The sequence below is a fragment of the Excalfactoria chinensis genome, chromosome 7 (genome assembly GCF_039878825.1).
Source record: "Excalfactoria chinensis isolate bCotChi1 chromosome 7, bCotChi1.hap2, whole genome shotgun sequence".
NCBI lineage: Eukaryota > Metazoa > Chordata > Aves > Galliformes > Phasianidae > Excalfactoria > Excalfactoria chinensis.
Window position 1 is genome coordinate 2,038,105 of NC_092831.1, and position 12,832 is coordinate 2,050,936.

Sequence of the window (12,832 nt, forward strand, 5' to 3'; positions counted from 1 at the left end):
TTTAATATTCTTCAATAGCAGAGTCTTTAAACGTGACCTGTTCTGCAGGTTGTGTTTTCACTTTGCTCAGCTTCTTCGGGATGCTTGTCGTGTTGCCACATGAGCAGGAAATTACAGCTAAAAATATTGCCATTGTATGTGTTTATATATATATATATAGTAGCACAGATATGCCACCTGTGTAACATTTGCATGAATTTTGTAGGATGTTTTTGTACCAGTCCAGCAGTATCAGTATTATTATAGATATCGGTCTGTTTTCAGCTATAAGCAAGCCTTACATCATTTGCAGAGCTACTTAATGTAGTATAAGAAAGGAAACAAGAAAAAGCAGAAATGTGCTTATTTTCAGCATGTGAACAATAAAACCCGGTTTTCTTACATGGATGCAACACCTTTACCTGGGCTCAGCTGGATCTTTGGAAGCACAATATGAACAGAACTGCATTAGAGATTTGCTCCTGTTGAATTTTGCTTTGAAAAAGAAATGGAGTAGATAGGTGCCAATATTGTGCGGGCCTTAGCAGCAATTGCTTAGTGTTTTTGTGAGGTACTTGATGCAGAACACTTTGTGCTTGCTCTGGGTTCTTGCTTTTATTATTTGTAAGAGGATGAGTTTTATCCCAAGTAGATGTATGAAATGTCAACACAGTTGCTGTCTCTTTTTGGATGTCTTTTTGCTTGCCTTGCTCCTGTGGATTTTCGGAGCATTTCCTTTTTCTACCTTTTCACTTTTTACTTCTCTTTCCCTTTTGCCTTAAACTCCAGATCTTCTTTCCCTCTTCGAAGATCAGTCTGTCTGTGTGTTTTTAATGAATCATTTACTGTGACACATGAGCACTGAAGATACAGTATCAGGGACATAGGCATCTACAGGGAACCTATAACCAGCAGCACGATGAAATGGATATGATCTTAGTTTCGTCCTTTTGTTCGCATGGAGCAGTGCTTGGTTTAGAGGCAGAACAAATGTAACTTTTCTTTTAGGGAGTAATGGGAATTAAAAAAACAGCATTGTCTCATTCTTCTTTTCAGAGCACTGCTATGATCAGAGGGTTTCATCTGTGCCTTTGCTGTTTCCACACCGGATCAATACTGTTTACACAGAAGCAGCATTATAGGTAAGAATCTATTGTGCAAGACTCATTCATAGTCTCTATGCAGGCGTGTTTAAAATGTAGAGTAAGAAACGTGGGCTTTGTAATATCAGCAATAACAATAATAGATGCAACCTTTGTCATTACCTCATTAATCTCCCCTCGTGTTCTAAGTAAACCTGGAAGGAAAAGAGGAACGTGTTTCAAACGCTGACCTTATGTAGATGAGACGAAAAGTGAGCAAAGCAGCAGGAAATCAGTGTTGTTTGCAAGGATCTCCTCCTTTCTAGCCGGCTTAGTTCTCCACGCTGTGGGAAAAGATGCAGATACTGCAGGGCTGCCTGTTTTACATAAATACATTGGTAAACAGCTACCTCAGAGTTATTCTTAATTTCACATGAGTATACAGAATTCATGTAAAACTATGTATTTTAAAAGAGTTTTAATATGGATATTCAGTTCTAGTGGACTGGTCAGTGAAATCACTGTGAATTATTTTTGCTGTTCCAAAACTATTGAGGTGTTTTACAGTTACCTTAATAACGCAGCTTTGGAACACAAGAAAATGCAGCATGAACAAGTTGAGATGCATCATATTGAAAGCTTTTCTCTGGTTTGCTTTTGAATAGTGTCACCACGCGTCTGCCCATCAATGTTTTATCTTGCTATGCTTATAATCAAACTTAAAAATCTTACATGTAACTGGTGAACCCAGCTATCTCCATAAGGACAAACTAAAATACATGTTGAAATCAAAGCTGCGTTTTGGATATTCAGGTATTTTGGTGTTTAGCCAAAGTACGCTCATTTTGTTCATGTGAGCAGTACTAATAACTGCAAATGAATAGGATTTGGTCTGTTTCTTGTTACATAAAACTATTTACACGGTGAGTTTGTATGTGTGACTAATTCCTTTTTTAATGTAATCAGATGCAGCCTGTGGACCTACACTGAGATGAATGTTTCCCAGCTTCTGGTTTAAAAGCAAACACAGATAGAAAACGTCATGTAAATGAGCACTTAAATACAATCTCCAACAAATCGTTTTCTTTAAAGGCTACATTTATACCAATGGTCATTTATCCTTTTAGGTCTGGTATCCAGGCTTTTGTTTCCTTAGAATACTTCTGTAGAAGTTCAAAAATACATCACGTATTGTCTTGGAAGACCAGGTGATTCCTTCCTAGGGTTTGCACTGTCTTGTTATAGAAGATATCTGAACAGAGCTTGTTGCTTTCACTGCATTGTCTGTTAGGGTCCGTTTGTTGTATTATTGGTTTTTACTATGTGATTTCACATTCATTTCTTTGCAGTTTATTGGGGCAAATTTGCTGTTAAGAGTTCCAGATGAACTCTTAAAACCCTGATCTGTGTTATGAGAACAAGATTCCTCAGGTCTGTGTAGAAACTTCACTTCCCAGAATAGGGTTCTGTAATCTGAATGCCTTTGGGTAAAAAAAACATAATCTCTATTCAACATAGAAACCAGAAGTGTCACAATATTGTCATCTTTTTGCTATTATTTTGTTTTTTCTTTTGCTACCATGTCCTAACAGTGCTGTTTGATTTTTTTTTTCATTGCGAGAGCCTGCTAAGTGTGTTCATTGTGTTCTCATTAGTTGTAGCTGAGTTTGATGCAATGACTTGGGATTCAGAGTTTGGTCCTTGCTGTTGGAATATACCTCAGAACGTATGTATTTTTCCACCTGCTGCAGCAGTTTGTAACTCTCCTCGGTTAGGCCCCTGTGTGAGGCCATGGAAAGGCCATTTATATGCTTTAACTATTCCTGTGTTCTGGAATGGCATTTGTGGATCATTAGCTGTGTTAAACTATAGCAGATCTTTAGTTACATTCGTGCTGTACTTCCACAAACACTTGAAGCCAGCATAAGACAGAAGATGTTGCTCGGCTCTGCACAAATGTTCTTGCAGCTACACACATAACTGATTGTGGAACTGATTTGGTTCAAAACTAGCCCAGCAAACAAACCAAACCAGAACATTAGCTTTAAGCTAGTTCTGAACTCAGTTCATTCCTAGCCTCACAAATATTTACGTTGGCTTGAAGGTCCTCACCTTCATGGTGCTGAAACCAGAACAAGTGTGTAAAGAAAACCAGGAGCTACTTTTTTGTTACAAGGGCTGGTTAAATTGTGGCTCAAGTTGTGGCTCCTTGCTAAATGAGCCAGACATTCTAAAGGAGGCCTAACAGGCGTCTTTTTACTTCCTGATTCCCAGGTCTGGCACTTCTTGGATAGAGCCCAACGTGTGGCCTTGGTCTAATTCTGTCTGCATAACCTACCTTTCTGTACCCATTTATTGCTTGCGAGAACCAGCTTTGAGTCTTACATTCTGTGATCCAAACTGTCTAACTAAAACACATTTCCACACCCACTGAAATATGTTTTTTACTCTCTTTCGAACTCTCACAGCTGATACTTTCTCTATTGGATAATTACATTTCTTATTTGTGCAACAAAAAAAAATTGCAAACACGTACGTGACTGAGATGAATTATGCTGTTGGTATTACAAACTGATTGTTTAAGCAGCTCATCTCTTTTATTCCAAATGGTCCTAGCCCCGCAGTATAAATTATGCATTTCGTAGTGCTTTTATCTTTGTATTCTAAAGAATTACATATTCAAACTTTCATTCATCCCAAATTATGTAGCAGAAAACACATCCACGTCTCACTCATCACACTGCTGGACATGAGGCATGAGGATAAAATTATGGCTCATGGTTAGCTGCATGGACTGCTTTATTTAGCCTTACAAGTCTTACATAGCACTTATGAATACTTCTGTTACGCTTGGAATTTCTGAAACAATTATAGCTCAATAAAAGTTAAATTCAAATACAAATACTAGCTATGTTATTTTTTTACCATCTTGCCACTATAAGCTTGCCAAATTTAGTGCATTATGTGCAAGAGTTATTCATATAAGTCCCAATCTGTATTTGCCTGCTTGGCACTTTTATCTAATCTTTGTGAACCACAGCTGCTGCTTTTCTCTGACCCCAGACACTTGAAGGAGAGACTGGAATGAGGCAGTGATGCTGCATGGCAGTTTGGAGTAGGTATTAAGAGATGCTCCTTTGCTCGGTGGAGCTCCTCTGGAGCTGCATCCCTGTGGTGGTTCTGTTGGGTGATCCAGCAATCACTAATGGGCTTTTTCTTTGCACAGGCGGCAGTGCTTTTAAAGGCAGTGTTTGGACATGGGGGGGGGAGGAGCTGCACCGCATGGCTGATTGGTGGGTTTGTTTCACAGTTAACCTGTGCATCTGGTCAAAGATCAATAAATAATTCCGAGTTGTGTCGAGCCCACTGTGTCTGGAACTGCAGTAAAACCCTACAAAATCATTAATCCCTTCAACTGATGTTGAGGAATCAACTTCTACAGTCTGTAAAGCAGAACTCAGGAGTGTAGCTTGCCATTGGAACTTTAGAAGATGTGGAAAACATTAGGGACTAATTATAGAGGTCGACTGCAGATTATGTTAAAACTGTAACTTTCCTCCTCTTCTTAAAACTAACTAGGACACTGCATTATAAAAATAGTCTTATAAGATTCCATAGCGGAATGGGTGTTAGTAAGCTCTTAACATATGCTTTGGGTTATTGCTGTTTGCATGTCAGCTGCTGATTTATTTCTAATTCCATTCTATCTTTGAACAACCAGCCCACCTTTGGAGCTTTCTTAATAGTTATTTTGTTATAATGTAGTAGAAGATGAAAAATACGGGAAAGGTTTTACCTTGGAAGTATTTGAAAGAAGGGAATGATTTATTGCAGGAATTGTATTAATTTCCCATTCATCCTGATTATTCTGGAGTTTTTCTAGAGCTCAGTAGCTGCTTTCAATTATGAAAGCAATGAAACAAATCTTTGTCTAAGTCTCAGGTGAATGTCCCATTAGGAACAAACAAACTGACTGAAGAGGTTGTCTAAAATGATTTGGAGTGCAGCTGATGGAAGGGGAGCAGTGGATGCTGAAGTGATATGGATTAGTATTAGGACCTCTTATTTCTTATTTCTTTGCCCTTTTCTCTTTTTTGTCTCTTCTGTGTATTATTACCATCAACATTATTCAGTCCTCAAAGTATAACTGGGATCTTAAGTAAGGAGATGGTAAAACCAATAGTCAATCCAGCTGAATCTCAGTGTTGAACTCTTTGATCCGAATCAATAAGAAAACCCAAAACTCATTACTTACTGCTTTTAACATCATGTATGAAAACGCAGGTTGCAAACATACGCTTCTGCAATATCAACTAAGGGCGTTTGGGTGTTCAAAGGAACCAGAGAAACACAAATGACTTCAGGGAAAGAAGGGAAGTTTAATTGAAAATTGATATTGAAATTCTGACTTTTCTTATTTCCGATCAAAGGGAATTTCTTTAAAAATAAAAAAAGAAAGAAAATGAAATGAACCACCCAAGGAATCAGTCCAGCTCGTTTCCATTCTTTTTTCACTAGTGTGGAAGTTCAACCGGCTCTGGTTAAGAATGTCTATAAAGCATAAGAAATGGTTATTAGGTTAAAGGTAAAGGTAACATCTTTTGTTATGGTTTCCTCAGAGGTGGCATTTCATCTCGATAGATGCTTTTGAATTATTATCTCATCAGGATCCGAAGTTTGCTTCTTTAAACTCAGAATTTTTCAACAGGAGACTTGGCAATAGATGTACTGTAGCTGTTCGTAACGTTTAATTAATGCTGTGTTATGAATGTAGATTTTTTTTCTTAGCTTACACTATTTTGAAACATTGCTTGATGTATAGAATGAAAGAAGTGTGCACACTCAGTAAGTGAGGCATATTGTTGTGTCTGTGAACTCTGTACATTTGTAATGTTAAATTTGCCAAAGTTAATATGTTGAAAAGTAACAAGTTACTTAAGTTAGTTAAATGTCTCTTCCTTGAGGAAAATTACCATAATGGTTACTTTTACTAAAATGCAATTACTGTCATTGTAACAATCAATCACATTTTCTTGTAGAGGGAACTTTCCCCAGTTCGGGATGCATTAAAGTGTTAAGATTGCTCAGTGCTGAGAGGAGCTGCAGAGGCAGCGTGCTGCTGGGGAGAGCCAGGTGGAAATTCCAGTCACGTGGTTGTCTTCAAGGCTTTTCACAAATGGAATTTAAAATGAAAGGGAGCGCAGTGACCTGGGAAACATCAGAAATTCAGAAAAGATTTAAAAATAATTGAAAAATGTTCTGTTTGTGGTGAGCGGGCATGAGATTTTTTTTTCCCCTGATGTTTGTTTTCCCTCACCTTTCCTTCCCCGTTCTGTCCTCGCAGTGTCTTTGTGCTCCTGCCCTCTCCCATCAGCTCCGTTGTTACCAAACTAGAATGAGAATTCCAGGGGGGTGGGGTGGTAAAATCTTCTGCAAAAAGTAGGGATGAGATAAAGAAACTGGATTTTCCACTAGGTTGGCTCCCAGGCTAGCCCAGGAGAGATTAATAAAGAAGTGTGTGCTGTTGATCTCTCGTGCCATGCATAGATGTAAGACAGGCCTTTGGTAAGCACAGGCTGAGCTGCTGAAAGGTCCATTGGAAATGCTGAAGCTGCATTGGTTTGCTTGTAGTTCTGCTCCTTCCTGACTTGTTAGTTTTCACCGAGGCATGTGAGGAACAGTGCTGGAGAGAGTGGTGTCATTACTGCTCATGTGTATAGCCCATGTGTTCTGGTGTTGTGACACTCATTTCCAAAGATACCAAAATCACATTTAATAGGAATGTATAGGAGTAGAATGTAGAATGGAAGGTAACAGTGCACACAGTAGTCCTTAAAAGATAGTTATGATCTGTTGTGGTGTTTGGTAGCCGTGTGTCCTCCGTGGCACTGGAGAAAGAGAGCTGGATTGCAGACTTGTTTGCAGTGCGTTCTGTTTGTTCTATGATGCTGTCTTGAAAATAAATGAGAAAGCTCTTGAAAACCCTCAAAATCATTAAATATGGAGTAGTTGTATTGGCAAATCGAGCATTGATGCTTTGGAACCAGTTTTTGTATTTTAATTTTGTAGGTATTTTTTCCTTATATCTTTGTACAAACCATTACATATAATGTTTGCTATTGCTCTAGAAATGTGTTTGTGTTTATAGTGAAGAGTACGGCATAGAAATGGGCACTGTCGTCTGGTCGGTCTGTAAAGTAGATATGTCCTTCAGTTCTCATTGAATCTGAATAATTCTGGTGTTTTGCTTGAGGTGTCCTTTGAGGAACATCACTTCCCCCCCCCCCCAACAGTATTGATTACTGCCTTGTGTAAATTAACACAACTCGAGGAACAATTAATAATCTCTGTTGTGATTAAATTTGACCTAAGCTAGAAATGGAGGTGCTTTGTTCAAAGGCACTGAAAAACAACTGCTAAAATATGCACTGTGAATGTTTCCACACTGAGATTCGTGTTAATGTGTGGCACTGCTGTGGTAAATGTGTGTATTACGATAAACATATCCATTTCATCCAGCCCTATATTTTGTTGATTTTGTGTTAAGTTTATTTTGCACAAAAAGTGACATAGATTTCAGTGAGTGTGTACTCCTGTTGATAACGTGCATATCTAGGTCATTTATTGCTTAAAATATGAATGCTATTTTCATTTTGCTGTTTGCAATTAGGTAAATAATTACTGCATGAATATTTTCAATATTTATTTCAGCACGAGCTTCTCAAGCTCAGCTCAACCCAAGAATCTGATAATAGGATCTGATTTAACTTGCACTATTTTCTTGCAAGTTCAGCAGTGGTTTGAAACTTTTGTATAAAAATCTGTATTTCACTTTTGGTTTTTAATATATATATATATAATTGAAAACAACATTCTGCCTGATGTTATAGGGTCTTTAGGTGGGATATCGGAGAGATCCCTTGGCCAAATAACACCTTTTGCCAAACTACCTGATACTCGAACTCCTAATGTCTCAGTATTATGAGTGATAAGGTAATGTGAAGTACTGTGGAATTTGATTAAAAGTCAAATTTGCCAGAGCTGACATAGATTTGTTTGCACATGTTCTCAGTAATCCATGTGTGTTGGTTATTAATATACAGATGGTAGCAAATGTACAGAAGGAATAAGTAAAGGAAAACTCACCAGTGGTGGTACCTTGGCTGAAGAAGCTGGGGCAGTCCTCACTGGTGAGCAGTCTCCAAGAGATGCTGCCTCAGTGGGAGTCAGCCCTTAAATGAGGTCTCAGAGGGGATGGAGTCGAGCTCTACCCCTCCTGGGAGCACAGCTACATCACTCTCACCTGTGCTCCTACAGCTGACCCCATACTTGCCTCAGCTGATTAATCAGAGGTTCAGGCTGTGATTACCAATCTCCCATACACCATGTAAGATTAACCCAAAAGGTGCAGAAGTGGAAACAGGGGGAATTTGGAGAGTTATGTGAGAGACTCACAGATTGACGTGGAATGGCTGAGGTTGGAAAAGGGGCATGGGGGGTCTCCCTCATTACATAGAGATGAGGCTGGAGCAGGCATCTGCTGCTAGATTGTTCAGGAAATAACAAAGAAGAATGCTTCATAGAATTGCATGCAAAGTGGCACAAGAGAGCAACATTACTAGTGTTTGGAATAGGGACTGCATACTTGATCAAATACGAGTAAAGGATTTTCACGCTGGTTATGTGTCTGGTCAGCGAGTAGTTGTGGTTTTCTTAGAGGCTTTATATACAATACACACATAACAAACCCTTCATTCCAGTTGCAGGCCACATGAGCTACCTCTGTATGCTTAATGAAAATGTTTTAATCTTTTAAAATAAATTCAGTGTATTTAAATTCTATTTAAACGGTGATGAAAAGAGACTGTATTTACTGTCCATGTGGAACAGTTGTGATCATTTATTGCAGTAATGCTCGTGTACCTTAAGCACGTGCAAACTGGGTGATCTGATTCCTGCCAATAATCGAGTTAGTAAGAAAGCAGCATTGCATATCATTCTTAAGTCAGAGGCTGAAAGTAAATTACTTCTCAAGGCTGACTTAGAAAGCTGTTCTCCCTTTGGTGTGAATTGCCATGTAAATGGTAAAACAAGTTACAAAAGATGAATAGAAGAAATTCCCTGCCCTCCCAGGAAGGCTTTTCCACTAGATTACAGATACTCTTGTCTATATCTCTTGTTTATCAAATTATTCTGTGCTGTGAATATCTTTCTGGTTTGGCAATTCCATTAATCTTTTTTGGATTAGTATATAGCATTCTGGGCTAATTACCTATTAATAACTTTCGACAACTTGTCCTATTAATACTACCTTTTAATTGTTTCGATCTTGCGGTATATTCCTAGAATGGGCAATTATTTCAGTGAGATAATCATAGAAATAATTGTATGGTACTTATGTTAGAAAAATGGAGATCTAAAACGAATGGTGCTCTGATGAGAATTCAGAAGACCGGTTGGCACACATTTGATTTTGTTGGCTCCCAGCCTAATCTCGTTACGTTGTTTTTAACTATGAAGAGAGTGGGTTTAAAGATCTCCAGCCCTGCAAATGAGATGAGGGAATTGTAAAGAGCTTAAAGAATCAGAAAAGTATAACTCCTTCAAAACAAATTATGCAATAAGTGTGATGTTTAAAATTTGTGCCCAAGTGTCCTTAAACATGATCTGGACGTTTAGAAAATGTAATTCAAATATTCAGTCTGGTTGAATGGAAAGAGTCTTATTGTACTAGTTGTAGTACTACTGTAATTGTAAACTAACTTGAGTTTAAGTAGTGTGTGGGTGTAAAACAATATGTTACAGTTTTCATCTTAGAACTGTAATAGTATTTTAAGTACTAAAGGATCAGTAAATATTTACAAATAGATGTCATCCTCACATTAAGTCTGTAGCTCTTCTGTGTGAAGCTGTTTATAGCATTAGCTCCCATGTGTTCCAAGGCATTTATTTCAGACTCTTGGTGTGGTTAACTGCTGACATAGGTAGGTTTTTTTAACGGTAAGAAGCAACCTACATAAAAAGCTTTTCCTTCCCTGACCATCTGACCATACCTACGATGTTCAGATTTAATTGTATTATATGGCTAAATGTGATTGCTGCATGCATCTAATAAAACTAGACACAAGTATGTAAAATTCCATCAATTTTAACATAGATATCCTATCATAGGTGCTTGCAAAGTGAACCTGTTGTGCTGTGTTCACTCATTTTCTAGTCTTTGATGCAGACAAAGAAAATAATTTGTCATTGCAAATGCAATTGATTGCCTTGGTGGTGGCTGCCTCTCTGTCTTACTGTGAGCTCTTTGGCCTTTTACTCTAGGGTTTCTGTTTTCCATGTTATGCATCTTTCAAGGAATTCTCTGTAGAAATGTATGAAATGCATCATAGTAAGATACCACGAGGTGTGAACATCTAGAGGGAGGAAAAAGTAGGACAATTGAAATGGTTCTTGAGACCATTAATGAAAACCTGTTAAGGGGTTTTCTGATTTCATACCCTATCACTTCCAACCAGGTAACATTGGAATGTAAGCCAGGCAAAGTAAAAGTAGCTTGAGTGTTGCAGTGCTACGACTGCTGTAATATCCTCTCAAACTTTGCTGAGTTGATTGAGCTCCTAAAATTTTGAACTGACTTTTCAACATCAGAGGAAACCCAAGTGCTCTTCATTGCTTCGTACAGCTTAGTGCAAGTTATTTTCCAAGTCACTCTTGCAAGTTTGACGACCAGGAAGTCTCTCTGTGTTGAGCAAACTGCCATTTACTTAGGCAATGTCTTGCACTGTTGTTGTTATCTGAGGGGAAGACTGCATTCGACATATCTGCTTGTTCATGCTGTTATCAGTGATACGTACAGGATGTACAGACCCTTTTCTCTATCAAAATACTGATCTTATTCTCTGCCTGCCTTTTTACCTTTTCCTTCTGTCACTCCTACAGTTTATTTTAAACTTTAATTTATACCAAGCTTCTGCTTTCTCTATCAATATCACATCATTATTCTTATCTGATTCTCCTGATAATTTGTTTGCACTGGAATTCTTGGCAGTGAACTAAGGATTTCATTGTCTACCTACTCTCTTTTCTCTTGGAGAGTATAATAGAGTGGGTGGGTGAAGCCTCATGGTAATATTTTTATATTTGAAATGTAGCCACACTTTATATGCTCCTACACGTTGTGCTACTTATAGATAATGAAACAAGTCTCGTCTTGTGGTCTGCTGCTTTCCTATTTTCTCCTGGTTTGTGCTAATTCTACTCATTTAATCTCAAACACTCAAATTAATGCTGCTTCTCTTTTCTTCCCCTTGCTCTGTGGTATTATTCAGGAAAGAACTATTAGAGACTATTATCAATAACTGGGAAAGCATAGCAATAACCCTTCCAAGAAATGAGAAAGCGGCTCATGAAATTAATAGGACAGTGCCACAGATGTGATCATCTCCCAGTATCCAATTGAATTAATGTGCGTGGAGAGTGTATCCTTCAGAAACACCACGGCTCCCTTCTCTGTGCCCAACATGATCTGATATATGGTGGCACAGCTCAGCTTTTTTCCTCCTTTCCTACCATGGGGACCTCAGAGATCCTGCAGTATTTCTTATAATAAAGGCAGGAGTATAACTGTAACTCGTTAAAAGTACATGGTATTCTGAGGAAAAGGAAATTCAGAGCATCTGCTGAACAAGTACCATTAAATATTATAACGTTATATTTTAATGTGGTGCATCATTACAAGCAATCTGAAGTAAATAATGGCAGCACATAAGGGAAGTGAATAGAATGTAGTTTATAAATTGGTTATCATTAGCAGAATGGATGATTTTTACTCTGCATCTTTTCGATGGAAAAACATTTGTATTTATTTTTGAACCAAGAACTTTCTCATGACAGATCTTCCTTCTGCACATCCGCGATCACTGCACAGAAGGTCATTTGCTCTGCAGTGAAATTTCTGCTTTGAAATAAGGTTACCTTATATTTTTCTTACAAATATTCTTTTAGCTTCTTTTTTTTTTGGTTGCTTAAGGATTCAACTTCACTTGAATTTAACAGAAACAGCAGCAAGAAACCCAAATATTTTGCTAATCCTACTCAGCAACTGATGTAAGAGCTAACATCACATGTTTCAAATGCACCCAGAAAAACTGAGTTTCAGAACTCTACCTTGCATGGTACTTTGTTATGAAGATGCAGTTATGTGTTCAAAGACGTTCATTACAATACAAACAAAATACAGACCATCATTTCTGATATTCGACTTAGTTCTTTTCAATTGTGTTTTCTGCATAAAATAAATCAATAGAATATTCAAGGGAAACTGCAGTTCTGAAATATGCAGATCTTAGTTTTTATACAGAAATTGTTTGAATTCTCTTTGCCAAATCTTAATATTTGCAGCCTTTTTGATGCATTACAACTTTTTTTTGTTTGAGGGCTAGGCTAGAGAAGATTTTGTTATTTATTTAATTCATTCCTTATTATAATTGCAAAGGAATATATCTATATATCTATATATCTATATATATAGCATTTTATGGCTAATTTTCATGTTTAACTATATATACTGTCTTTTAGACTTGTTAAGTCCTTAATATTGTTTTTTATAACTATGGAAATGAATTCCTTTATTTGTTGTACTTCTGGAATATGCTGGTGAGATCAGTTCAGTGTAGATGGTTGAAATTTGATGGCCTCCTTTGAAGAATGTTAAATAGATGCAATGATGGCTATTTTTTTGCTTTAAATATTAGGATATTGCTTAATAA